Source organism: Petromyzon marinus, chromosome 20 (assembly GCF_048934315.1).
Source record: "Petromyzon marinus isolate PM22_M1 ecotype Great Lakes invasive population chromosome 20, UKy_Petmar_22M1.pri1.0, whole genome shotgun sequence".
In the NCBI taxonomy this organism is placed as follows: domain Eukaryota; kingdom Metazoa; phylum Chordata; class Hyperoartia; order Petromyzontiformes; family Petromyzontidae; genus Petromyzon; species Petromyzon marinus.
In genome coordinates this window covers 3,665,667-3,691,776 of record NC_133686.1, presented here as the reverse complement: position 1 = coordinate 3,691,776, position 26,110 = coordinate 3,665,667, and the positions used below count along the sequence as shown (strand labels likewise).

Below are 26,110 nucleotides of genomic sequence, written 5' to 3'. Positions count from 1 at the left end.
TCAGATGAGACCAAAATGGAGCTCTTTGGCATCAACTCAACTCGCCGTGTTTGGAGGAGGAATGCTGCCTATGACCCCAAGAACACCATCCCCACCGTCAAACATGGAGGTGGAAACATTATGCTTTGGGGGTGTTTTTCTGCTAAGGGGACAGGACAACTTCACCGCATTAAAGGGACGATGGACGGGACCATGTACCATCAAATCTTGGGTGAGAACCTCCTTCCCTCAGCCAGGGCATTGAAAATGGGTCGTGGATGGGTATTCCAGCATGACAATGACCTAAAACACACGGCCAAGGCAACAAAGGAGTGGCTCAAGAAGAAGCACATTAAGGTCCTGGAGTGGCCTAGCTAGTCTCCAGACCTTGATCCCATAGAAAATCTGTGGAGGGAGCTGAAGGTTCGAGTTGCCAAACGTCAGCCTCGAAACCTTAATGACTTGGAGAAGATCTGCAAAGAGGAGTGGGACAAAATCCCTCCTGAGATGTGTGCAAACCTGGTGGCCAACTACAAGAAACGTCTGACCTCTGTGATTGCCAACAAGGGTTTTGCCACCAAGTACTAAGTCATGTTTTGCAGAGGGGTCAAATACTTATTTCCCTCATTAAAATGCAAATCAATTTATAACATTTTTGACATGCGTTTTTCTGGATTTTGTTGTTGTTATTGTCTCTCACTGTTCAAATAAACCTACCATTAAAATTATAGACTGATCATTTCTTTGTCAGTGGGCAAACGTACAAAATCAGCAGGGGATCAAATACTTTTTCCCTCACTGTACGTGCTAAGGCAGGATGCTCCTTAAGTGAGTCTTAACATTCAATGACGGTTTTCTGCGTAAATAATTGTAATTTTTTTTTAATGACGAAGCGTCCTACAAAACATATCATGATATTGAAAACATTTGGTTTCATAACAGCTGATCTATATTATTATTATCACTTCATTAAGAGCCGTACATCACCTAATCTCGATTATTAATTATGGAAAGGAATATGAATCTTCGTGTCGATGTTATGGGTCTCATGAAAATTAATGTAATAAAAGTAATCCCCCTCGATATTTCGAATATTCCTTTTCACCTTCCAAAAAAAATTGGACCATCCCTTGTGAGAGATATATACATATAGAGACACACACAATCCTGAGATTATGTATACATTTTAAATATGTATGTTGATAGTTTATGTTACACAGCCGAGTAATATATATGTATAATACATATATACGATGTGTACAGGGTATATGTATATAAATGAGACATGTATGCATTTATAGTTGCTGTGTCAGCTTTCCCTGCCAAGGTTACCAAAAATGCAAAGGAATTTGAATAGCACCTAAGCAGGGAGCAAATGATATACTTTAACCCATCCTGTCACTTTACTGCCCTTGCATTTTCACTACTTACTGCCTAAACTGCAGCCCTTTTACGCGCACACTTGTAAGCTTGTGTACTCGTAAGCGATGTGCTGCATTACGGAGTCACAACAATGCGACGCACGGGCCGGATTTACAAGGCCATTCCGACTCAAACGCCTGCAGTTCGGGGTTGTTTCGGGGAGCGCACGATGCACATTAATACCGAGATTCGCTCAGCTCACTATACCGGCAAATCGTATCGCTTGTGTAATACTTACTTTCGATTTTGTTCGTGCACGTATACGATGCATGTCATGCGTTCTCGTGCGACCTGCTCGGCTGCTTACATTCACCACGATGAGGACGAATACGTTAAGAGGTCGGGCTCATTGCACACAAAGTGGTCGCCACAAATGAACCACAATACCTTGCTGATCTCGTCAAGGAACGTAAACAATCGCGTCAACTCCGGTCATACTCGCAGCGGCTCCTGGCTAGCCATCGAACAAACATGGTCACAGCATCGCGCGCGTTCAGATACGCGTTTCTGCGACCGTCTGGAATGCTCTTCCTTCCGATATTAGGAAGCCACTGGGAGCCATGCACTTTCGAATCATCATCCAGATTGAAAACTCATTTCTTTAGAACCGCTTGTCGTTGTGTTTAGTTCGTTGTCCTTCCCCCGCACCTCCGATTAGCACGGTCGGCTACGTACGGTGGGGTAGAAGTTCAACGTGAACGCGTCGCAGAGCGCAGAGGTGCAGAACTTAACGCGACGGTGGGGGGGGGGGGGGGGGGGGGCTCCCGGCCCATGAACGAAATGCCGCCCCCCTCCCCCCCCCCCGCAACATTCACCGTCCTGCACGCTCGACGGCTACGCCACTTGCTTGCAAGGCACCGTGGGTAATTCTCACGACGCCACGCGGTGCAAACGCCTCTCGCCCGCGCGCGTCTTGACAGGCGCCTCGGGCCCGCGACTTCAACGAGAGAATCCTCGTTGGCAAGGGCGTCCGTCGTTGTAAGCCGGGCGCATGCACAAGCGCGCGACGACGGGCCAACGGCTGATCGGTCCGAGCACTCGCGACTGCACCAGTGGTGTGGACGGGGTCCCGACAATTCGCCCCCAGCTCAAGCTCCATCCATTATTTATTTAACACCGAGTGTTACTCATTTAGATCCTCTTGTCAATCCACTGCTGGTTGGAAGGCCTGTTGGTCATTGGAGCTGTTGGCCACACTGCACCATGCTGGTCAGTGCAGGCTGGCGAAGGGGAACCCCCTCGGGATCGGTTCGGATATCACTTGCCGCTGATGTTAGCTGCGGCCGGGGATTCGTACTCAGGTTGCCAGTTCCAAGGCGGAGCGCGGAAACCATATAAGAAATAAAACTATTATTATACATCCCATCAGCCAGACAGCGCCTTCTGGGAGTGAATCATTGCAACTGGAATTGGTTCAACGCAAGCAAACTATGGACGAGTTGCTACATTCGGTGTCTCGTCAGCTTGCTTGAACCAATGCTGGTGAAGCTGACAGATGTTGATAGGCAAAGGACCCGAATCTGTCAGATATGGGTTCGGGTTCTACGCAAAAAGAACTACGTACGTTCAACTTCTTTTGCACCCCACGTAGCCAACCGTGCTAATCGGAGATGCCGATGATTTTATTGATGCCAACGATGATATTTTCCCGTGTATATATACAGGATAACACAATCACTGGGCGTCGTTGTGGAGAACGGCATCGTGGTGAAATGACTGAGCAGACTATGCGTCCCCCTCTCCTTCATTCTCGCCGATTCCCACAGCCACTCGGCAATTGTATTTCGGGGGGCCCTGCGTTACCGATGTTGACCATCTGCTGCAAAAGTGAACGGCAAAGCCCCGAGTGGCATAGACGGTCACTGCGCGTCAGCTTCACGCCTCCAAAAATTCTACAATTTAAATAAATCACAGCTCAATTGCAATTGTTTTATATAAGTAACGGCCACCCCCCTGTTGTGCCAACAGCAGTTACCTTGAATCGTAATTGATTTTGTTTTTCTCTTCGGTGAGCCCACGAAAAGATCCGGTCGCATTTGTGCTGTTAAGACATTCCTCCGCCACATTGACACGACCAGACAATACGCCATCATCACGTGCACACACGCCTTGAACGCACCGATCGGAGTGCGATTGCTGTCGGCTCACCGGTAATTTGGGGTGCAATTCCCACGATCAAATTTAGCAAACACGAGACACGCGACGTGAAGACTTTGGGAATTAAAAATCAAAATCCAGGAAATCCAAAATGCTTTGGGGCCCAGATTGTTGCGGTGACCGAACCCAAAGATCAATGAAGTGTTAACAGTCACGTTGCCTTTCGGTAGGAGCGGGATTACCAATGGCACCGGGCTCTCACACACTTAAGTGGAGATATTGATCCATTGATTGATTTACTGATTGAGACAAATGAATATACAGGCCGGCTGAGAGACGGAACGCAACAAAGGAACCACCTGGGTGGGGTACAGCGTTCCTTTTAATGAACAAGTTAAACATTTTGACTACACTAGGGCTGGGGAACCTTATACCGAGGGCCCAACTGGACGTTCTAATACCTTTGGATCGTGGGGGTGAGGGAATGCACACGTTAACATTTTCAAGGGTGGGGGGGGGGTAGTTGGGCGGTCACTTTCGCCCACCAGGGACCAACAGTGGCCCGCGGGCCTCGCAATGAAGAACGCCTGCTGCGTAAACACGCAACTCGGTCTCTTGCCGTGACAAGAGGTGACTCGGGCTCACTGAAATAAAAAAAATTTAAGAAGAAAAAAAACTGCGTTGGTGGTCCGTTCAGAAGTGGGTAGGCTTCATGTGGCGCGGTGAGCTGCTTGAAGCGGAGTGTCGCATCTGGTCCATGGGCCGCAGGTTTGGTACAGCTGGACTAGGCACGGCAAGGTGGATCCTAGTCATCAGAACTCTCTCGCCTCTCTCTACCCTTCCGTCTCCATCCCGATCATCAGCCCTGCCCCCTCTCCTTCCCTGGTTGGTGTCCACCCATTGGTGAACAATATTTCTAGGTGTTGTCAGGATGAATTAGAATGGAATTATTTAGACTGGAGGATATCCGCTGAGCTATAAAGCTCTTTTTCACAGATGTCCAGCAGGGGTGGATCAGAACGTTACAGCAACAAACAGTACAACAAACACGATAGGAGTGCAAAGTATAGGAAAGGTGAGCAAATCACAAAACAATTACAAATAAAACTAAACTTTTTTTTGTTATTTTACCAGGTAAAGCCCACTAAGCTATTTCACTCTTTTTCAGAAGCGACCTGGCGACAAATGATGGCTCAACGAAGTGGCTTATCACGTGGAAATTTACATCAGCCAAAATAATAAAACAATAATCTAAACCCTTTATCATTATCAGTAGTACTACTACGTAATTCGAAGACAGGTTAACGCGACCGTTGTGAGAAACGCGATTTCCCTGAGTTCACCGCTTTCATCGCACGCGCCAAACGCCCACAAAATGTCCCAATTGTAGGGGGGGACCCCTCCTGGTGTAATCAGTCGCCAGAGTCGGACAGGCTTTCCGAAATACATAATTAGCATGATTATTAATTTAATAAAAATGTGCATTATTAAGTTTATAATTTTAATTATTCGTACAATCCCCATTGTCGTGGGGGTTAAGGGCTGAGACGACAAGCACATGTTGTGTCACACTCTCTGTATTGTTTACTTTTCTTTGACCAATAAAAAAACAATCATCTGTTTTTGTCTATTGTCTACTTGTTGTCCAAGTCGCTAAAGCAGCCGCAGATGCACGTTTTCTTAATAATTTGGTCTATCGCCAACATCAGCCATAGCCTACCCACTGCTGAATTAAGGGCGCTCTCTTTCACGCCGACACAAATCCCTCGCGGTCCTGCGAAGCCGCAATCCATCTGACTGCAGCACCAGACCCGTTCTCACCGCTCCACCGCTGCAGGAGCTGTCCGCCACCCGCCCAACCCCCCCCCCCCCCCCTGGCACGTCGCACGGCACGAAGGGGAGGAGGTGCCACTCGCCATCCAGCAGCGGAATTAAACAAAACGAAACAAAACGCCCGCTCGCATACACAATTCTGACGCAGTCGTCCGCCCGACATGTCACCCCTTCTCCACATCCCCCCCAAGCGAAGCAGCGGACAGACGCCGGCAACAAGACCCCACTGACAGGCTTGCGGCTTGCTTGCGGCATCGCTTTGGTTTTTAAATAAAAATAAATAAATAACTGTGAAACGCGAGCAAAAGGGCCCCGGCGACGAAGGGGTTAAGTGCTCGAGCGGCGCAGTCTGTCCGGCCATCTCTGCCAGGCCATCTGCCTTGCGCAGTAGATCATCAATCGGAGCGAGCAGCGTCCGTAAGTGCCGTCGCGCGCTTCACACATTGGGACACCGCGAGCCGTCGCCGCCGCCGCCGCCGCCGCAAATGGATGGTGTGATGCCACGTGCTATTACCCACGTAATAAAGCAGCCATCCGCTGGCCCTGGACAAACAAACATCACTCCCCTCCCCCCCGCCCTCCCCGACAGCATCACCTCTGACACACATACCTCTCTCTCTCTATCTGTCTGCTCGGCCAAGCGGGCCAAAGAAACGGCGCCACCCCACCCCCAATCCCTTCTCGCAGATAGAGCTGCACTTGAGATCTACAGCAAAACGGAGACATGGGGAGAAACTATCAATGTACATCGTGATTTACAGCGTGCTTCAAAAAAACGTTAACACTTACACGTGACTATCGTTTTTTTTAATGTAAAAGGAACGGATAATACACTGTTAACATGATAACAAATGTAATGTTAATAGCTTCAAAAAAGTCAAAGAGTCTCCCACTTGTTCGCCATCGTTGTCAACACGTGGCCTGGAATATTCTCCAGGTGGTCTCCGGAGCCCGGAGGCAGCATCACATTTCTTGTGGTGTTGTTGCAATTTCTCAGAAGCGTTCACATTTTTTTTTTAAAGAACCCTGTTGTATATAGATGTGTACGCGTACAGGAGCATCGTGAGCGGCAGTGGTGCAGTAGCTGGCGCACTCCCGCTGCGAGTCCAAACGATGACCCGAGTTCGATTCCTGGCCATGTCCTGGGTCTCTCTCCTAGGTCGACTCAGCCTTAAGCCAGTACTTTGGTGTGATGTGAAAGCATCAGCAATGTGGAGACGGAGATGGTCGGGGTGTGTTTTTTTTTTGCTGGTCACACCACTCCCTCATGTGCTACGCCTGCCTTTATCGAGTATTTGGCTGCTATAAATGTCCACGTGATAAGCCACTTTCGTTGTGCTATGATTTGTCGAATAGAACCAACCAAAGAGTACAGCTATGATTTGTGTTAGCCAGGTCGCTTCTGAAAAAAGAGCTACATAGCTCAGTGGGCCTTGCCTGGTCAAAAAAAAACAAACATATTTAGTGAGTTACTCGTTAGTTAATAGGTGATGACTAACATCACCTCCCACAGCAGTCTTTATGATGCTATACGGGGGATATTTGTCACTGTATATACATTGTGGGTCTGATTAATGCGTTGGCGAACGTGCAATTGTGTCCAGTCCTCTTGGTGAACGTGCCAATGTCTCCATCACATACAATGGGGCAAATCGCCAAATGTGTTTGCGTGGCCGTTTCGTTAAAGATTTTACTCTGCCACTGTCTGTCCGTTCGTGTGTTCTACAGATGCGCGTGTGCGCGCGAGTGCAAGGTGTGCACTTACATCCTCCGTAAATTGAAAGCTCAAGCCCACCGGCGCAATCAAATATCAATTGCAGTAAATTTGTAAGGATTTATTTTAATTATCATTGGATGTATGCGGCGGCACCACGGTGCGAGCCGCGGAAAATGTTGGCACACGTCCATTTACGGGAATTAGGCAAATATGTTCAATGTGCTGCGTTATGATTTGAACTTTTCCCAGCGGCACAGGATGTCAGCAGCCCGTGGAGATGAAGGCCGACCGTCGCTGCGTGCAAACAGAGAGGCATCCGGTGCACATACAATAAACAGCGGCGACAGTTTTAGCTGATCGGCAGCTCGGTTGTGGAGAGGTAAAGCGTGGGTGCGTGCCCTTCTTCCGAGACGCCTGACCAGCGTGAAATAGTTGGCCAAAATTCCCCCGGGGAAGGGGTTTTCTCTCTCTCTCTCTCGAGTATCCCTCGAAGAGCAGGGCAGTTCGGAAAACCAAAATAACAAGAAGAGACATTTTTGTTGCCGTTTATTTTCAAATTCTGTAAAAAAAAAAAGCAACTCAATATTTCAAGAGCCGCAACGCACGTGGGTGAACACGAGACGGTGAGGGTCCTTAATAAAAAAAAATTACGTCTCACGAAGAGTCGCAACATCCCGGGGGCTCCCGAGCTGCAGGTTGCCGACCCCTGCTCTGGAGGGGAGGTCCCCTTCCATCAGCAGTCGCACGATCGAGCAATTGCAGTGCTGCACCTGTACCTCTCTTTTTACAATACCGTCCAGAGTATTCTATGTACGCGAGACAGACGGCATTTGATTGGCCTTCTCGAAGCCACAACGGCATTATGGCACGTGCGCACGCGCAACACACGCATGCACACAATCTCTCCAGCTCTCATGATTACGGCCACCATCTATTTCCCAAACTGCACGTTGGAAGCGTGCAAATATATATATAAAAATACGGAAGAGAAAAAAAAGGGACAGAGAGATGGAATGGGAGCGAGAGAAGAGAACTCGCCCAGAGAGCTCAATGATTTACATCGGGCACGGCAAGCGAGCATGCCGAGAGGAATACGGTTGTGCTTCTGACCACACTTAATAATTAGCAGTAAAACCTGGCCACCTGAAAAATACATGAAGGAAGAGCCATTAAGTGGCCCTCCGCATGGGCATTAGTTTGTTCTCACGCTTCACTTGATTTTACATCAAAAAATGTTCCCGTGTTTCACCTGCGGGCTGCGCACGGTTATTTTGATGCAAAAGCATAAAGCGGACTCTTTGCGTTCAGAAGTGCTAATGTTTATGCATCATGCCTGCGAGCATCCACGGAAAAGGGGGAAAAAAAACACACGCAACACGCCGCTCTCTGTAAGAGAGAAAGAGTTGCTTCTGGTTTGTTTGGGTTTTTTTGTTGTTGTTGTTGTTGTTGCCGCCACGCAAAGGGATTGCGAGGAACGGCGTTCACAACCGGCTCGCTGCTGCTGCTGCTATCATCGCACCAACACAGACCCGCGACACCCCAATCGCGACACCAGCAGGTGGATACACGGTAAATATAACGCGTCGCAGGCGCGCAGTGCTTAGCGCGCGTTGCGAACCCGCACACCCGAGTTTGATTCCTGGCTAAAACACGGACGAGAGGGGCCGAGTGTTAAATTCATCCTGTCATCCGCTATTTGAGGGCGGAAAAACAAGACGACCCTTATCGTGCTGTTGATACTGCCGCTGCTGCTGCAGCTGATCATGATAATGATGGCCATCATCATCATTGTACCATTGCTGCTACTGGCGACGCTAATGATAATCGATTATGACCATCATCATCTGGTAACGGGAACGTGATTAAGTGGTTGCTGCAAGCGCTACATTCATCGTATTGCCCACGTACAAAAAAAAGACGCGGACACGAGGGACTGAGCGGGACAATATGCGTCGTATTATTCCTGGAACACCGCAGAATCAGAGATATCACTCGCTTTAGCCGCGCTCTCCCTCTGCAAGATAAGAGGAGTGATTTCCGTGGATAACAGGACCCGCATCATCACTTCGGATCACGGGTTCTGCGTGCACGCTAACAAACACTCGGGGAGAGGAGGCGGGGGGGGGTGTTTCATGCAGACCGGTCGATCGCTGCCCCTTGGGTCGGCGCACGGGGGGTCGGGAGGGGGGGTCGGGGGGGGCGACGCGAGTGGGGGGCGGGGGGAGGAGTCGGGGGGTGAGTCGAATGCAGAATCTCAAAGGGGGTGGCGGGCGCGTCACTCCCTGACGTACAGCTCTCAAGACCACGAAGTGCAATCGCGGAGGACCATCCGCCACCACGTGCCTCACTCCCTCTCTCCCTCTCTCGACGGGCCCGGCACGTCGCGCTCATCCCGGCGGGGCCACGGCGGCGGCGAGGGGACATCGACCTTTCCGTTGTCGCCATGGCCATCGTACTTGATAGCCGTCACTGTCGTTATCGTCATCATCGTTATCATCAGCCGTGATCGATCCACTGCTGGATGAAGGCCTCATTCGTCCCTCCCCAGCACCACGTCTCACGCAAGCTGTAACCATCTTTCGTGATCCTGTGATGTAGTAGCACCCGCACACGAGTTGGCTTTGTCGTTAAATCTCCAAAATAATGATGAATAATACATCGCAGTCCTTTGTCACATTCACTTCTGAAAAAAGAGAAAGGTGGCCAGTATCGGTTAGAATAAATGACTCAATAATTATTTGAGGCAAATTCAGGAATCGAACTCGCCGGGTGCACGCTGCAACACCGCGCCCACAACTCCCCACCATTAATAATTCATACGTTACACAATGGTTGAAATGTTAATAATTAATAATAATTAATACATTACACAATGGTAGCATTGTGTAATATTTAATTACTCTATGACCATTCAATTATTATATTCCAATTATACTTTAATTAACTCTGCAAGGGCCCCATAGAGATGCATTAGCAATGTAAACCTACGCTGAAATAACGATGGTTCTTGGTGTGGTTCCGTTGACGAGGTGCGAACCCCGTGGCGTGACTATTTTTATCAATCCACCGCTGGACAAGGGCCTCACCCCACGCTCTGCGTGGGGGAAATGCAGGGGCCATATCACGATCCTCGACCACGTTGATCGGCAAAAGCGGAGAGCCAAGGATGTGGACGCATAGAAGCGCGGTGCAACAGCGCACTTCGCAGCACTGGCTGCCGCTGCCATGGGAAGTCCGTTTTACCATGGAAGTCCAGTTTACCGTGGTGAACTGGATCAAATTGGACTCCCATGGTAAAATGGCCTTCCATGATGAACTGAATTTCGTCGCCCAAAGGAGCCTATGACACCTGTTATGCACGGTGGTCACGCATCAAAACAACAAAAGCACTATTCCAGGCTCAACGTCTGCTTGGCTTGCGAGCTCTAACGAGATCAGGTGCATTTTCTGGGGCGATGCAGTTACCGTTACCCACGCGATTTGACTGCGGGAATGTTTGCTGTCCGTCACATTGGCTTCGTTTCCCCACCCTCCTCGGATGAACGTTTTGTCACTCAAGGACAGATCGGTAGAATAGGTCTGTGGCAAGGCGCGTTGGCAACCTGTGTAAAGGGGAGATGCCCATCCAGAATCAGAATATGTATTTATACTTGAGGAATCCGATGAGCTTTCAAGCTATTTTGTCACAGATCCTCGCCCACCTACCCCCCCCCCCACGGCTGCGGTACCAACGCCACCTCGCCAAATATTTGAGCCACTGCTCTTCGCTTTGTCTCAACATTTCGGCTACAGATTTTGGGTGCTGGGAGTGGTGCCCGGGGCAGCCTGCCAACTCGCCCCATCCCACCCCATTCGCCCGTCCCTGCCCATACCCACCCCTTGCTGTGGGACCTGGCTGTGGGTGCGGTGTTGAGTAATCGTCCAGTGTCCTTTTTGTCTCCGGTCATCCACTGCTACCAAGTCGGAACGTACTGCCCCACCTACCCATTAGTGGTTGATTGTGGGGGGGGGGGGCTTCCAACGTGGCTTCCGCGCATCTCCTGCCAACTTGGGTGAGCGGACCTCCTCCCTGACCGTGTCACAAGTTCCGGCGGGAGGCGACCCGGGGGTGGGCGAGGTGGGGCCGGGAGGGGTGTGTGTGTGTGAGTGACGCCAGTGGCAGCTTCAGGCACAAGTGCAAAAAGTACTAAAACGAGCAAAAAAAGCTTTGGGGGCCCCAAAGCGGCTCATGGGGGCCGCAGATTTTAACGCGCAAGGAATGCGGGCGACGTCAAATGTCAGATCAAATTTAAATGCTCGTAAGCGGCTGATTAACACAAACGTAAATTTATATCTCTCTCTCTCTCTCGTCTGCATCTCCCTCTTCTCGCATGTCACTACATCTCTATCTTGTCGACGCTTCTCCTATGTCACTGCATCTCTCGTCAACATCGCTTCTGAATGGGTGGGTGGGGGGGAGGCACAATATAATTTCCGCTTTCCCCAATGAGCCAGTACCACCGCTGCTTGACGTGCACATTGCGACACCAACCCCGGGGCTATCTTTGGGTTTGCATCCAAATCCATGCTCCTTCTACGATGTCAGAGTGTCCACGCTCACAATAACTTTGCCACCTGTCCCCTGGTTTGTTTCCCCGGTTCGTTCCTTGTGTTTGGACGCAACCGCCCTGGTGAAGTCGGCAAGTCTTCCGGGACGTTAAGATTTTTGCCAGTTGCGTCGATAATCTGCTGTTCAAGACGACGCGTGGAACACGCAGCTCTTTCCCCGTACGACACCGTCCCGGTATTCATCTTCCCCATGACGTGTCCCCCCCCCCCCGGCGTTTGTACCTCAAGAGGTGGCAACCCAAGGGGGGCCCCCCCCCACACACTCGTCAACTTTGTCTGCGGGCTGCCTCCACGGGGAATTCCGTCGATCCGGCGATTCTGGCTCGCGCCCAGTTTCTATCCGCTTCACGTGCACGGTCGTGGCAATGCCTGGCAATTTTTTTTGTTCATTCTAAAAGAAGTGATCGGATTAAAAATTTCCGCTTTTTCTTCGCCGCAGGGTAATTGTGCTGGCCTGTCCCGCTTGCAACCATTAAAGAACCCCCCCCCCCACCACCACCACCAATGTTGTCACGTCCCGCAGCTCCACCGACCGGTCTGCTTTTTGTCCGTCGGTCTACCGAGACTCACGGGTTGTTGTAGGGGCCGGAAAGAGAGAAGCCCAAATTGTCAAACATTTAACTTCCAAACCGGAACGATATTTGGTGGAGCCTGCACGCTGTTACTCACGGGGCACGGAAAAAAAGAAAAATAAATTATTGACTGTGCTTGCCCCTAGCAGAGGTCCCTTGGCAAACGGCAGCCAGGCCTCTAGGGGGGAAATATAATAATATTTTTACCACTATGATGGATGGTGTTTACAAGGCATAGGAATGCAGCACTCAATGGGACCTGTCGTTTCTCCCTCCAACTTGCCTCCTGCACAAATCCTTCTTGTTTAAACATGTACATGGCACACACATGGACACCCTGAACCCCCCCCCCCCGTCTCCATCCCCGCCAGTACCTATCAACACCGTCCTCCTCCTCCTCGATCCCCCAACCACGCAACCACCCAACCCACCCACCCACGCAACCACCCCACCCACCCCCGCAACCACCCACCCCACCCACCCACGCAACCACCCACCCCACCCAGCCACGCAACCACCCACCCCACTCACCCACGCAACCACCCCACCCACCCACGCAACCACCCACCCACGCAACCACCCACCCCACCCACGCAACCACCCACCCCACCCACCCACGCAACCACCCACCCCACCCAGCCACGCAACCACCCACCCCACCCACCCACGCAACCACCCCACCCACCCACCCACGCAACCACCCAACCCACCCACCCACCCCACCCACCCACCCACGCAACCACCCACCCCACCCACGCAACCACCAGTCCGCCCACCGCACCCCACGGAAGCCCGGATACATCCCTTGCAACCTCCGTGTCTCCTCCCCATCTCAATCCCAGCTCCCCGGACCCTCGCCCGGTAATGAGGGCGACGAAGACCACGTTTCCACATTTCGTTTTACTTCATTCTTGGGGGGCGGGGGCGGTGGGTGGAGGGTGGTTACCACTCCTACCCACTGCAGAAGCAAGCTACCAGGGGGAGCTGGAGTTATAGGCCTGCAGGTTGAACAATATTTGTGTTGTAAGCTATACAGTTCAAGCTCCGCCACATTTGCGAAAGGGGTTAAGGTAATGTAATTAGCATAACACATAGGCTTTTAAAGCAGTATTTTTTATTCCAACCACTGGTGTGTACTTGTAGCTTCAGCCTGCAGGGATGAAAGTTAAACTGTGCTCTTGTAAGTCCAGGAAGTCTAGTGAATAATTACTTTGTTGGCTTTTCAGAAATCTGGCTTAAAGTTTAAGGTTTGAGCCAACTTGTAAAAAAATAATCAGTTAGAAATAAAAAATAATAATAAAATATACAAGATCTTTACGAATGTTTGCCGAGTGTTTTGGTCATGTGCATCTACTCCGTGCTGTCTCATAATGGCCCGGTTAGTGGTCATGAGGGTACCTCAGTTTGGGCCTCTGAGCTTGAGATACTTGATTGGCTAAAACCCAGGCTGGTCATCGGGAAATGTAAACAAAAACACGTGACCCATCAACCAGGCCTTTACGGTTTGGTTTTTATGGCTCAATGGCATCAATACGCAAATTATGCGTGCGAGAGTAGAACGAGCGAACAATGCAGGGGTACGGCGGAAAATTTAACGGGCAAATTTAGTTTTTTTGTTTATCAGAAGGGAAGAAAAAAACCATCGCAAATAAGATAGCAGCAGCGGCAGGAGCACGCGGAGCGAAACGTCGGGACATCGTACCGAACGATTGCGTGGCGCCAACCGGGCAGACGCATCGGAGGGCCATACATCAGCAGCACCAATTGTAAAAAATCCACGCAGTGGTGCCTCAAAAATGCAAATGGAGATTGTACAGTGAGGTAAAAAAGTATTTGATCCCCTGCTGATTTTGTACGTTTGCCCACTAACAAACAAATGATCAGTCTATAATTTTAATGGTAGGTTTATTTGAACAGTGAGAGGCAGAATAACAACACAATCCAGAAAAACGCATGCCAAAATTTGTATAAATTGATTTGCATTTTAATGAGGGAAATAAGTATTTGACCCCCTCTCAATCAGAAAGATTTCTGGCTCCCAGGTGTCTTTTATACAGGTAACGAGCTGAGATTAGGAGCACACTCTTCAAGGGAGTGCTCCTAATCTCAGCTTTTTACCTGTATAAAAGACACCTGTCCACAGAAGCAATCAATCAATCAGATTCCAAACTCTCCACCATGGCCAAGACCAAAGATCTCTCCAAGGATGTCAGGGACAAGATTGTAGACCTACACAAGGCTGGAATGGGCTACAAGACCATTGCCAAGCAGCTTGGTAAGAAGGTGACAACAGTTGGTGCGATTATTCGCAAATGGAAGAAACACAAAAGAGCTGTCAATCTCCCTCGGCCTGAAGCTCCATGCAAGATCTCACCTCGTGGAGTTGCAATGATCATGAGAACGGTGGGGAATCAGCCCAGATCTACACGGGAGGATCTTGTCAATGATCTCAAGGCAGCTGGGACCATAGTCACCAAGAAAACAATTGGTAACACACTACGCCGTGAAGGACTGAAATCCTGCAGCGCTCGCAAGGTCCCTCTGCTCAAGAAAGCACATATACATGCCCGTCTGAAGTTTGCCAATGAACATCTGAATGATTCAGAGGACAACTGGGTGAAAGTGTTGTGGTCAGATGAGACCAAAATGGAGCTCTTTGGCATCAACTCAACTCGCCGTGTTTGGAGGAGGAGGAATGCTGCCTATGACCCCAAGAACACCATGCCCACCGTCAAACATGGAGGTGGAAACATTATGCTTTGGGGGTGTTTTTCTGCTAAGGGGAAATGACAACTTCACCGCATCAAAGGGACGATGGACGGGGCCATGTACCGTCAAATCTTGAGTGAGAACCTCCTTCCCTCAACCAGGGCATTGAAAATGGGTCGTGGATGGGTATTCCAGCATGACAATGACCCAAAACACATGGCCAAGGCAACAAAGGAGTGGCTTAAGAAGAAACACATTAAGGTGCTGGAGTGGCCTAGCCAGTCTCCAGACCTTAATCCCATAGACAATCTGTGGAGGGAGCTGAAGGTTCGAGTTGCCAAACGTCAGCCTCGAAACCTTAATGACTTGGAGAAGATCTGCAAAGAGGAGTGGGACAAAATCCCTCCTGAGATGTGTGCAAACCTGGTGGCCAACTACAAGAAACGTCTGACATCTGTGATTGCCAACAAGGGTTTTGCCACCAAGTACTAAGTCATGTTTTGCAGAGGGGCCAAATACTTATTTCCCTCATTAAAATGCAAATAAATTTATAACATTTAGACATGCGTTTTTCTGGATTTTTTTGTTGTTATTCTGTCTCTCACTGTTCAAATAAACCTACCATTAAAATTATAGACTGATCATTTCTTCGTCAGTGGGCAAACGTACAAAATCAGCAGGGGATCAAATACTTTTTTCCCTCACTGTATGCGCAGCCACAGTTAACGGTCTTGATGTATCATACCATTTTACGACGACAAACAGGCTTCACGTAAATCAACAGGCTTATTGACAAATTTTAAATTCTACGAGCAAATCTTACGTTGTATGTTATATACAGCGCTGTTAACCAGGAGCAGACGTCGCCCCGCGTTACATCGCCTTCAATGTCCATACTCCGTGGGAGACGAATTGACTGGGGGTCGCTTCCGGGCACCGTGTATTTGTAAGTATTCAGCACGAGGTTTGAAAGCAATGATCCAGCCCCACGAGTGAAAGCAAGGAACCTGCGGGCTGCAGTCTTGGCGGACAAGAGGAGGGGGAAGATTGCGCCCCGAACGGATGATCACGGCGGAGATGGAGGGGGTTAAAAGATCGGTCCGCGTGCAGGAGCAAGACGGGCGGTCGCGCTGCTGTACAGTGAGGGGTGGTGCTGGCGTGGACGGGCCTTCATCCAGCAGTGGAGAGACAGCGGCTGTTAACGACGATGAAATTCTAACATTTCGGTCTTCTGATTTTTAATAGGTAAAAGGACAGCGGCGACGTCATTCGTCACAAATTTCAGCAAATCTCTCCCTTTTAGGATGTCGCCAGAATACACGGCAGCCACTCGGGCATTTAGCAGGCGATTTCCCGCACGCGCATATTGCGAACTTTTTAAAAGCAACAACTAAATGCTCCTCGCCTTCGTATGCAGGCACCAAAAGACGACTCTCTCGCGACAAGTGCCGCTGTCAGACCGCACACCGCGCGATGACGCGACGGTCGACAACAGGGCTCTTATCGTCCATCCCGAGTCCACTCCCCTCCCCGCGCACAAGCCATTACACCAACCCTCAGGCCCTGGATCGTGGTGCACAAAGCAAAACGTGTAAAAAAAATAAAACCCCAAAAAACCAAACAAACGCCAATGACCGCACAATCTGTCTCTGAAATAAATGGAAGGGAACAACGTCCAATGGAGGGGGGGGGGGGGGTGGGTACGTCCACCAGAGGAGACTGAGCGATTAGATCATATCGCGTTCAGGTGCAAGGCGAATTATCGCGTCGCTGGATCGTGACAGATGTCTCTTTTTTTGTTGATGTTGCGGCTTGGGCGAGTGCCTTCATCCAGCGTCGGATCGACCATGACCGGAGGTCGCTTAAAATTAGAACTCGCTTGACGGCGGAACGCCTCTGCGCAGCCAAGAGCACGACCGAGGCTCCGCAAACCCGAAACCGAGGCCGGACGTACGAATCCGCTGGACTCACTGTATATAGTCTTGCAGACGGAGAGCGGGAGAGCGAGAGAGAGAGAGACTTGAGCGGTAAAGTAAAAAAAAAAGATACCGATCTTGCCAGGGAATAACCTTGAGGCGTGGAGTATGATTAAATCAGCAGCGGCGCGTATTAGATTATCGGTCCGATCAATGTAATCGCTGGCCACACCGGACGCAGCCGGTCTCCCCACTCTAATTACTGCCCGGCGTGATTTACACTGGGGTGAAACGGGCAATATTAGCAGTAATTCCAGTCTCTTAGCTGTGGCCGTGCAATTAATCCTCAGCGACTGCGCGCGCTCGCGATCCCTCTTCTCCCACCGCCCCCCCCTCCCCCCCCCCCCTTATTTTACACCCGAGCGCGCGCGCACGCAACAAAGACAAAGATCCCCCGTATAGCCTCGACAGGGTTGTTGGGGCAAGTGCTGTTGGCGAGCGCCTATTAAGGTCGGCGCGGCGCACGAAGGGGGTTGACAACACCACGCCCCGCCGCCTTTGTCTCTCCCAGCGGCGATGTTCGCACGCACCGCACCGGGTGCTCATTGGATGGCTGAGTTGATCTCGGGGAGGCCCAGGACCGGTTCTGATAATCGTCACCGGTGTTGTTGGCCGTAAGCGGGAAGCGAACCCGTGTCGCCGCCAGGCTCGTAGCGCAGCGCTCACCGCTACGCTGCACCCGAGCACACGGCAGGCACGCATGGACACACACACACACACATGGCAAAAGACAAAGATCCCCCGTATAGCCTTAACAGACTGTAGGGGCAAGTGGTGTTAGCGAGCACCTATGAAGGCCGGAACGGTACAAGAGGGAGTGGGTGGCCAGCACCACGCACGACCGCCTTTGTCTCCCCAGTGGCGATGTTTACACGCCGCACCAGGCACTCGTTTGAGGCTGAGTCGACCTAGGGGAGGCCCAGGACCTGTTCAAGTAATCGTCACTGGTGTTGGCCGTGAGCGGGAATCGAACCCGGGTCGCCGGGTTCATAGCGCGGCTCGCTAACAGCTCCACTACCGGACACACACACACACGGCACGCACGCACGGATACGCACGGACACACTCGGACGAGCTTGCATTTCGTATAATTCTCTCGCGGTCTCGGTGGCTGCACGACAACACGTGCGCGATCGTTTTACTTTCGGGCAATTATTCCACAAATATGTTGCATCAATTAAGGGGCAACGCACAACAGCACACGTACGGTTTTGCTAATGGAGAATGTGTGGATAACGGGATGTGTGTTTGTCATCCCTTGGAAGTTATTTGTTGCGTGAAAGCCTGGCATCATTGGTTGCCTCTTCTGCCCGGGTGGAAGGGGGGGCACACAGACATGGATAAGAGACAAAATACATGTGCAGAGAGAGAGAGAAAGACAGACTCCAGGAGACATGGAGACACAAACACAGAGAGATACGGAGACACAAAAAGAGACACGAGAAGTTGACAGAAAACGAGAGATTGGAGACATTGAGAGACAGACACAGAGGACGACAGATATGAAGAGACACAGAGAGACACAGATGAGAGACACAGACACAAATCCTTCCCTATTCTACCTCTCCCTCTCCCTCCATCCCTCCCTTCCTCCACCTGGCCCCTCCCCCCGCACTCCCATCCCATGATGGCCCCCAAACATAGATTTGGGACCTAATAAGCCCCAAATTGTTATTGTGAAGATAAAAACCGTCAATGCTTTGGAAAAATAATGAACTCTTCACTCGTTTCTGCTGAAACTGCGTAAAATGTTTGTGAAATTTACTCTTTCATCCATGCATCCATCATTATAGCCACCCACCTACCCATCCATCCGGCCACCTACCCATTGATCCATCTGATCATCTGATTACCTACCTATCCATCTGATTACCTACCTATCCATCTACCCGTCTGCCCACCCACCCACGCACTCACCCACCCACTCACCCACCCACTCAACCCACCCACCCATCCACCCGGTTCACCTATCCCACCCACCTATCCACCCATCCATTCATCTTTCCGCACACCTTTTTTCACCACGCTCTTTCCACTTTGTTGCGTGCGCCAAGTGCGCGCACCTTGGGAGTAGAGCAGCAGAAGCCTACTAATGTCACGTCCATTAGTCACAGCTAAACGCAGGATATGTATATTAATTTTCTCAGCTTGCTTAGGAGGAAGGAAAAGAAAAACACCGAGCCACACATCTCGCCAAGCGTGGCGTTGGGCCCCCCCCCCCCCACGCTGCACGCTGACCACGCTGTCCTCCTTCATTTTATTCTTCGATCCGTAGTTCATGAGCGCGCATTCCAAAGGCCCAAATGGCCAAACGGCCAGCAACAAGCTGCACTATCGTTTTTTTTGTTCCCCCCTCCCGGAAGCTTTGGACATATTTTCGGCAGTTTTTCACGGCTGCTAAAGTAGCCTCCCCCAACACCGCAAGCCCCAAAATCTCCGTCCACCTTCCCTGCTGCTCCTGCTTTCTTCCCAGCAGCGCACCCAAGAAATCGGATTCATGGTGTTTTTTTTTCTTTCTCTCCCACCGTACGCGGGAGTACAGGAGAGGAAGAGGGCCCTTCGTCTGCTGCGACGTAAGCTTCCTGCAAACGGCGTGGCTCAGGATTTTAATTTCTCGCCGAACGTTTTACCGCTTCATCGGTGGACCAATGCGGGAGGGGCACGTGACCAGCAGGCGCGGAGACACCAAGAGGTATACTGGATGCCGTGTGCCGGGCGCTGAATATATAGTTCTGGGTCGCATGGTCCAGACAGACTTAGCTGAAATGAACGCCTGCGGCATCACAAATGTAGGCCGTGTGGAGACGCTCTGCCGAGTGCGTACCGCAAGCTACGGCTAGGGTTGGACACAAGTGTGGGTGGGGTGTGACAGGCGCACGCACGCACGCACACAACGTGCGTGCGCGTGATCACGTGTGTGAAATTAGCTGCGTGCATTTGAATGCAGAGGCCGTGTGTGTGTGTAGGCATACCGAAGTATGTGTACAAACTTTTTTTGCAATCACTTTGCATGAGTGTACACGTCTGGGGGCTTAAAACCGCATGCTTAATCTGCTATGCAGCAATGCGTCATGCATGTATGCATGAAGCATTGCTGCCCATATATTTTATGAGGCAGTGTGTAAATATGCCTGCACAGCGATAATCGTGGCTTCATCCAGGGAAGCCTTAATGAGTCTGAAGACTTTGTCGGGAGGGTCCTGCCACAATTGGGATGTTTGGCCAACTCTATCCGTGAAGCGCCCGTCCACGTGGGCGCAAGACGTCAGTTGTCTTGGAAAAAAAAAACATTCACACATACGAGGGAATAACGCTCAAAGCTCCGCACAGATGGATCTAAGAAGCCCATAACTCTCCTGCCACCTCATGGCCGCCTCACAGCTCTGGTGCGTAAAACACCTGGGTGCGATCCCAGGCAGTCTCCCTGCTTCTTGTGCGACGAGCGAGTCTCACGGCGTTTTCAGATCCGACGCGGGTCCGCTGTGCATTCACGGCCGAATCGGTCGTGGGCTTACCACGGGGGCGCCCCTCTCTGAGCGAGGCACAAAGCGCGGGGCCGCTCGCTGCGACCGCTGCATTTAAACGCCACACAATCACGCAATTAAAAACCGGAGGGAGGGCTGGGGTACTTGACGGGATGAGAAGGGGTGGGGGGGGGTGCGTTTGTGGGGGAAAGCAAGGCGCTCGCTATTTTGAAGGCGTCTATAAGACGGCACGTAGCAGCGGTACTTTGTTTGTCAAATTTCCCCCTGAAAAGCTCTGTGGAGGCTCTGCACCGTTTAGTGCACAATGTTCGGAGTGCCTGTCAGTCAATAAGCTGCCTATGGGATTGGAGCAATTACCGGGGCTTGCCAGCCAAACCCAATAAACATGCAGAACACCGCTCTTCTGGAGGTCACATGGAGTCTGTCTTCACATTGTTTATAAAAAGTTTAACCTACCATCAAACCCAATTATGAGTTCTCTCTGTTGCTGGATTTAATAAGTAAATAAATTATAAAGGCGCATTTTCGAGGAGCGGAGACGAATTACAATGACGGAGCAGAGGGAAACAGAGAGAGAGAGAGGGACGCGGCGGGAGAAGCGGGATTTTTGCGTTTTGTTTTAATAACTTTAAACAAAAAAGCCTTCTAATTTGATCAAGATTGCGCTATATTTGGCGTCACGTGATAAGACGAACCATCTTGCGAAGGGGGAATCGAGGTCCTTTGGTGTTCGAGATCACTCAGTAGGGAAGCCGATCTTACGGAACTACGGTCGGGAGATGCCTTCAAGTGACCTCAGGTCAACACTGCAGGGAGCAGCACTTTCCCACCCACCCTGCCACATACAGACAGTTCCAACCAGAGGTATACACGGACAACACTGCGTACACTTTCATTGCCGCAAGAGAGAGATCTGCCAAGCTAAGTTCGGAACCACATTTTCTGGTTACGAGTTGTTGCCGGTGCAGTCGGCGTTAACCGGGGCTGAGACCATAAACTGTCTCCACTCGAGAACCCAGCTTAATCCTAAGCGGCTGAAAACCTGGATTTGAACAATTTCCAGGCTGTGCCCCCACCCCGCACCCCCCCCCCCCTCTCTATTTTACGCTGTCGCGAGGCCAAGACGAATTAGCCGAGTTGGACGTGCGAGGGCTCTGCGTGTTCCCACGCGGGTTTGGTGGTCACATTGTGTGCTGCCCAGCAAGGCCCAGGCAAGTGAATACATTCTGATAGATATCCATTGTCTGGACCACAGCATTGTCTGGACCACATAGCTGTGGTCTGATAGATATCCATTGTCTGGACCACAGCAATGTCTGGACCACATAGCTGTGGTATAAAAGATAGCCATTGTCTGGACCACAGCTATGATATCTATCAGACCATGGCTGTGGTCCAGAAATGGATATCTATCAGACAATATATATCGATCAGAATTCTGCCATGAAGGGAAATCTACAAATCAAATATCTAAACGAACAGAAATATGATGAAACGCACGGATAATACGCGAACCTAGTATAAAGTATTATCTGAATGCGACTAAATCTCAAGAGACCACCAGCTATAGATGGAGCAATGGCATCAAATCATGGGAAAGAGCTCAGCGGATTAGTACGTCATAGAATGATGAGAGATAGTGGGCAACTTGGGGAAGCCTTCATCCAGCAGTGGACTGGCCATGGCTGATGATGATGAAGAAACATCAGAAAAACGACACGTGCAAGCTGGTGAGCTAAGTGGGACTTCTACCAGATAAATGTTTAAACATTTTAAAATTGTATGTCCTGTGTTATGGGGATGCATGGGTGCTCGCTTAAATAATTATACATGCAGAACATTTTTTTTTTTTAATTTTACCTAATCCATAAAATTAAATGCGTAAATTACACAAACTAATTACGTGCAGTATCTTCCATTGAATGAAATATCAATTATGCACGTAAAAAAATACTGTAACCAGATTATCGCAGATTATAAGCGTACAGCTATATACCAACTGACAGCACAATTTTCCGTCCGACACTCGTTTTTGTGATACATCATTGACGATGGTGTGTGACCGCAAATAACACAAACTCTTAATATAGGTTTTTGTTGCGTTATATCGTGTAAATGTCCTCAAACCCGCCACCACCTGACATAGCCAACTAGTAAGGTTTGTCACGGAAACAGAACATGCCAATTTGTTACTAGTACAGCACACTGGTGTGTTGGAGAGCAAATCCACAACATTTACAATGTTATGGATTTGCGTTTGTCGCATAGGGCCCTGTGGTGGCGAGATGTTAACTACCTCGCCTGGAAGACAAGAGCATGTAGGTTCGATCCCGACCCTGACGCCTGCTGTATATTTGGAGTTTGCATATTCTATCTCCCCATCGTCACGTAGATTTGTATTTGCCTTCTATACATTTCCACGTGATAAGCCACTACATTGGGCTATCATTTGTGGCAAGGTCGCTTCTGAAAAGAGCTGTATACCTCAGTTGGCCTTACCTGCTAAATTAAAAAGTGAAAGTTTAGTTAACATAGCCCAGTGGGAGCTCCTTCAAGCGCATGTTGTCGAGGTTCGCGGTTCGCGAACCTCGACAGGCTGCCCTGGTTAATACCTGCATGGGTGCAATAATCATAATATGTGCGCCATCTGTTTCACAGTGGATGATAAAAGAACCCGTGACATCATTCGAAATGAGCGGGCCAATGTGTGCCGGCGTCAAATTAGTCAAAATTGTAAAAATTACTTGCAGGCCAGGTGTTGAGTTACCTTGTGCCCCACGGGGACAGCTGCCACTGGGGGAGCCCTTCGAACGTTCGAGATGCAACGTAAAGTGCTTTGAGTAGCTCAGGTACCGTACAAACGCACAAGATACATTTTTTTAAAGATTATTAAAACGCCATCATTAGTATTATTGCCCAAAACGTTACCCTGTTATTATATACGCACATTTTCCTTTAATGGCAGTGTTATTGATGGGTTTTGTGTTTGAATAGCTTTATATCGCCGGGCCCTGCTGTGTTCCAACACCACAGTTACTTTATCGATGAAGCCCACTGATCAGCACTCTCCAATAACCAGCGAGGAATTTCATTATTAGTACATTTCCATCCGTCTGATAAGACGCACAGTGGCTTATTATAATAAAATAGAGCCCAGTAGTACCCCACCCATCCCCCTACTCCTTACGAATTGCTTTATCTAATCAATATTAAGTAGATGGCCGTCTTAATCACTGCTACAAATTGGTAGTCTTAAATTGTAAAAAAAAATATATAATAATTGAAAATTAGGGAGGACATCATTATCATTTAGGCGCTACGTATTTCATATTACAAAAGTAAGTGTGTGTATTCCCGGGACATTGCCTGTGCCCCTTTACAGAGGGCACACTTAACATGCCAGAAACACACCCTAATTACGGCAGACCTTGGACCTGACATTGTATGCAACAGAGTGGGGGGGGGAGGTTCGTGTTTGGATAGAAGTGGGGGGGGGGGGTCCCTGATATTTTAATGCAAATTAGGCAGCGACAGATCCATTAATTAAGGCAAGGCAGGATTGATGTCTTAAGCAGTGTGGAGGTGGTGGTGGGGGGGTGGTGCTGAATGCTTCGTCTGCACGCGTGTGTCTGTCTGTGTGTGTCTGTCTCTGTCTGTGTGTGTCGGTGTGGTGGAGTGTGTCCACTTGCCCCGACAGTCTAAGGCTATACGGGGGGCGGTGTGTAAATGTTGTGAGCAGAATGAAGCCGTGGAGTGTCACATTGGAGCGGAAGGAGGGCATGGCTCGGATCGGCTCTAAGTCGGACGATGGGGACGGCGGTGTTCCGTGTCTGCGTGTGTCCGTGCGCGCGGTTGGCCATGTAGGGGGAGGGGGTACGGGGGATGGGGGGAGGGGGTGCGGGGGATGGGGGGAGGGGGTTCGGGGGATGGGGTGCGGGGGATGGGGGGAGGGGGTGCGGGGGATGGGGGGAGGGATGGGGGAGAGATGCGGGAGTGGGGGGATACGGGGGATGGGGGAGAGGTGTGGGGAATGGGGGGGAGGGGGTGTGGGGGAGGGGTGTGGGGGATGGGGGGAGGGGTACGATTCCATCGAGGCGTATTGGGATGGCGAGCGGCTGGATGATAGGGACCGAGTGATGCGGGAGGGATTGTGGCAGGCGGTGTGACGAGAAGAGGGGATGGGACGGGTGGGGGGTTGGGAGAGGGTGGAAGGAACGAGGGGTAAGATCCGCATCTCGATAAACCCGCCGATCATGATCATGTAAAACCACTGGGACCTTACAGGGCCAATCAGCATCAAACGCTCCTCATTCCAGGAATCTCATTTTTATTGATTCCTCACCCTGCCCCCCCACTAGTTTCTCCCCACCTCCACCCCGGCACACCCGCCCGCCCACCCACTCACCCACCACTTCTTTCTTTAAAAAACAAACTACCACCGCTTGCTTTGCGTTCGCTTCAGCCACCCGTTTGGCGACGGTCACTGCGGGCAATTCGCGTCGATTTGCCGTCGCGTTAACCTGCGGCAGTGCGCGGTGATGCAAATCTCCGCCACTTTTGCCCCGGGACATCTGCGACCTGGGGGAGGGGGGAGGCGGGGTGAGAAACTGGAAAGCACAAAGCCCCCCCCCGCCCCCCCGTGGCTCGTGCGGCAAAGATCGCGACCAGCCCACGAGTCGACGTAACGAAGTTCACGCACAAGCAACCGAGGAGAGTCGGCCGCGTACACTCCTCTCTCTCTGCCACGCGCGTGCTCTCTCTCTCTGCCACGCGCGTGCTCTCTCTCTCTCTGCCACGCGCGTGCTCTCTCTCTCTGCCACGCGCGTGCTCTCTCTCTGCCACGCGCGTGCTCTCTCTCTGCCACGCGCGTGCTCTCTCTCTGTCACGCGCGTGCGCGCTCTGTCGAAGGCGGCATAAACGACGAGTCCGTCCGTCCGTCGATTTCAAATATCGATTCACGAAGGTCAAGGTCGAGATGTCACCAAAAACATCGTCAACGCACTCCCCCCCCCCCATCTACCTCTACATTTGTCTGTGGGACCCTGTTTGCCAGTGTGAAGATAACAATTAAAACACGTGTTCAGATATTCGTATTCATATTCTTGGTTCTTTCGGTAAAGTCACGTGACTAGAATATGAATCCCTGCAGTCTCGAAAGCTTTAAATCTAAATTTGAAGGTGTTCAGATGTTAAAAACACCAATTAGACACGTATTTTGTTAAATTATGCAAACCAATATACTCTGACAAGGTGTGCACTGACCTTCAAACTGTTTGGGCCGCGCCAGAAACAGCCTACAGTATTTTAATCCAGTGGACGACCAATGGCTGCCAAAAGGCGAACATTAAAAGGGCAACGCGGATGCCGAAGCATTAACAGCTCAGGTCAAACAGTTACAGTGAGGGAAAAAAGTATTTGATCCCCTGCTGATTTAGTACGTTTGCCCACTGACAAAGAAATGATCAGTCTATAATTTTAATGGTAGGTTTATAACATTTTTGACATGCGTTTTTCCGGATTTTGTTGTTGTTATTCTGTCTCTCACTGTTCAAATAAACCTACCATTAAAATGATAGACTGATCATTTCTTTGTCAGTGGGCAAACGTACAAAATCAGCAGGGGATCAAATACTTTTTTCCCTCACTGTACACCAGATCCCTCCACCAGATCCTGCGAGTATTGTTCCGTTGATAAGTGACCTATCTACGTTC

The 26,110-nt window shown here is 50.3% G+C and overlaps 1 long non-coding RNA gene across 8 annotated transcripts in view; it reads right to left on the bottom strand.

The window, feature by feature from the left end:
- LOC116944231 (uncharacterized) overlaps positions 1–26,110 on the bottom strand; it is a 282,843-nt gene that overhangs the window by 112,096 nt on the left and 144,637 nt on the right. The window contains exon 3 of one of the 8 annotated variants that reach the window (XR_012942319.1): positions 5,942–6,037. The exons of the other annotated variants lie outside the window; for them this stretch is intronic. This is a non-coding gene — a long non-coding RNA (uncharacterized LOC116944231). The remainder of the gene's footprint in view (positions 1–5,941; positions 6,038–26,110) is intronic. 8 annotated transcript variants of the gene reach the window in all.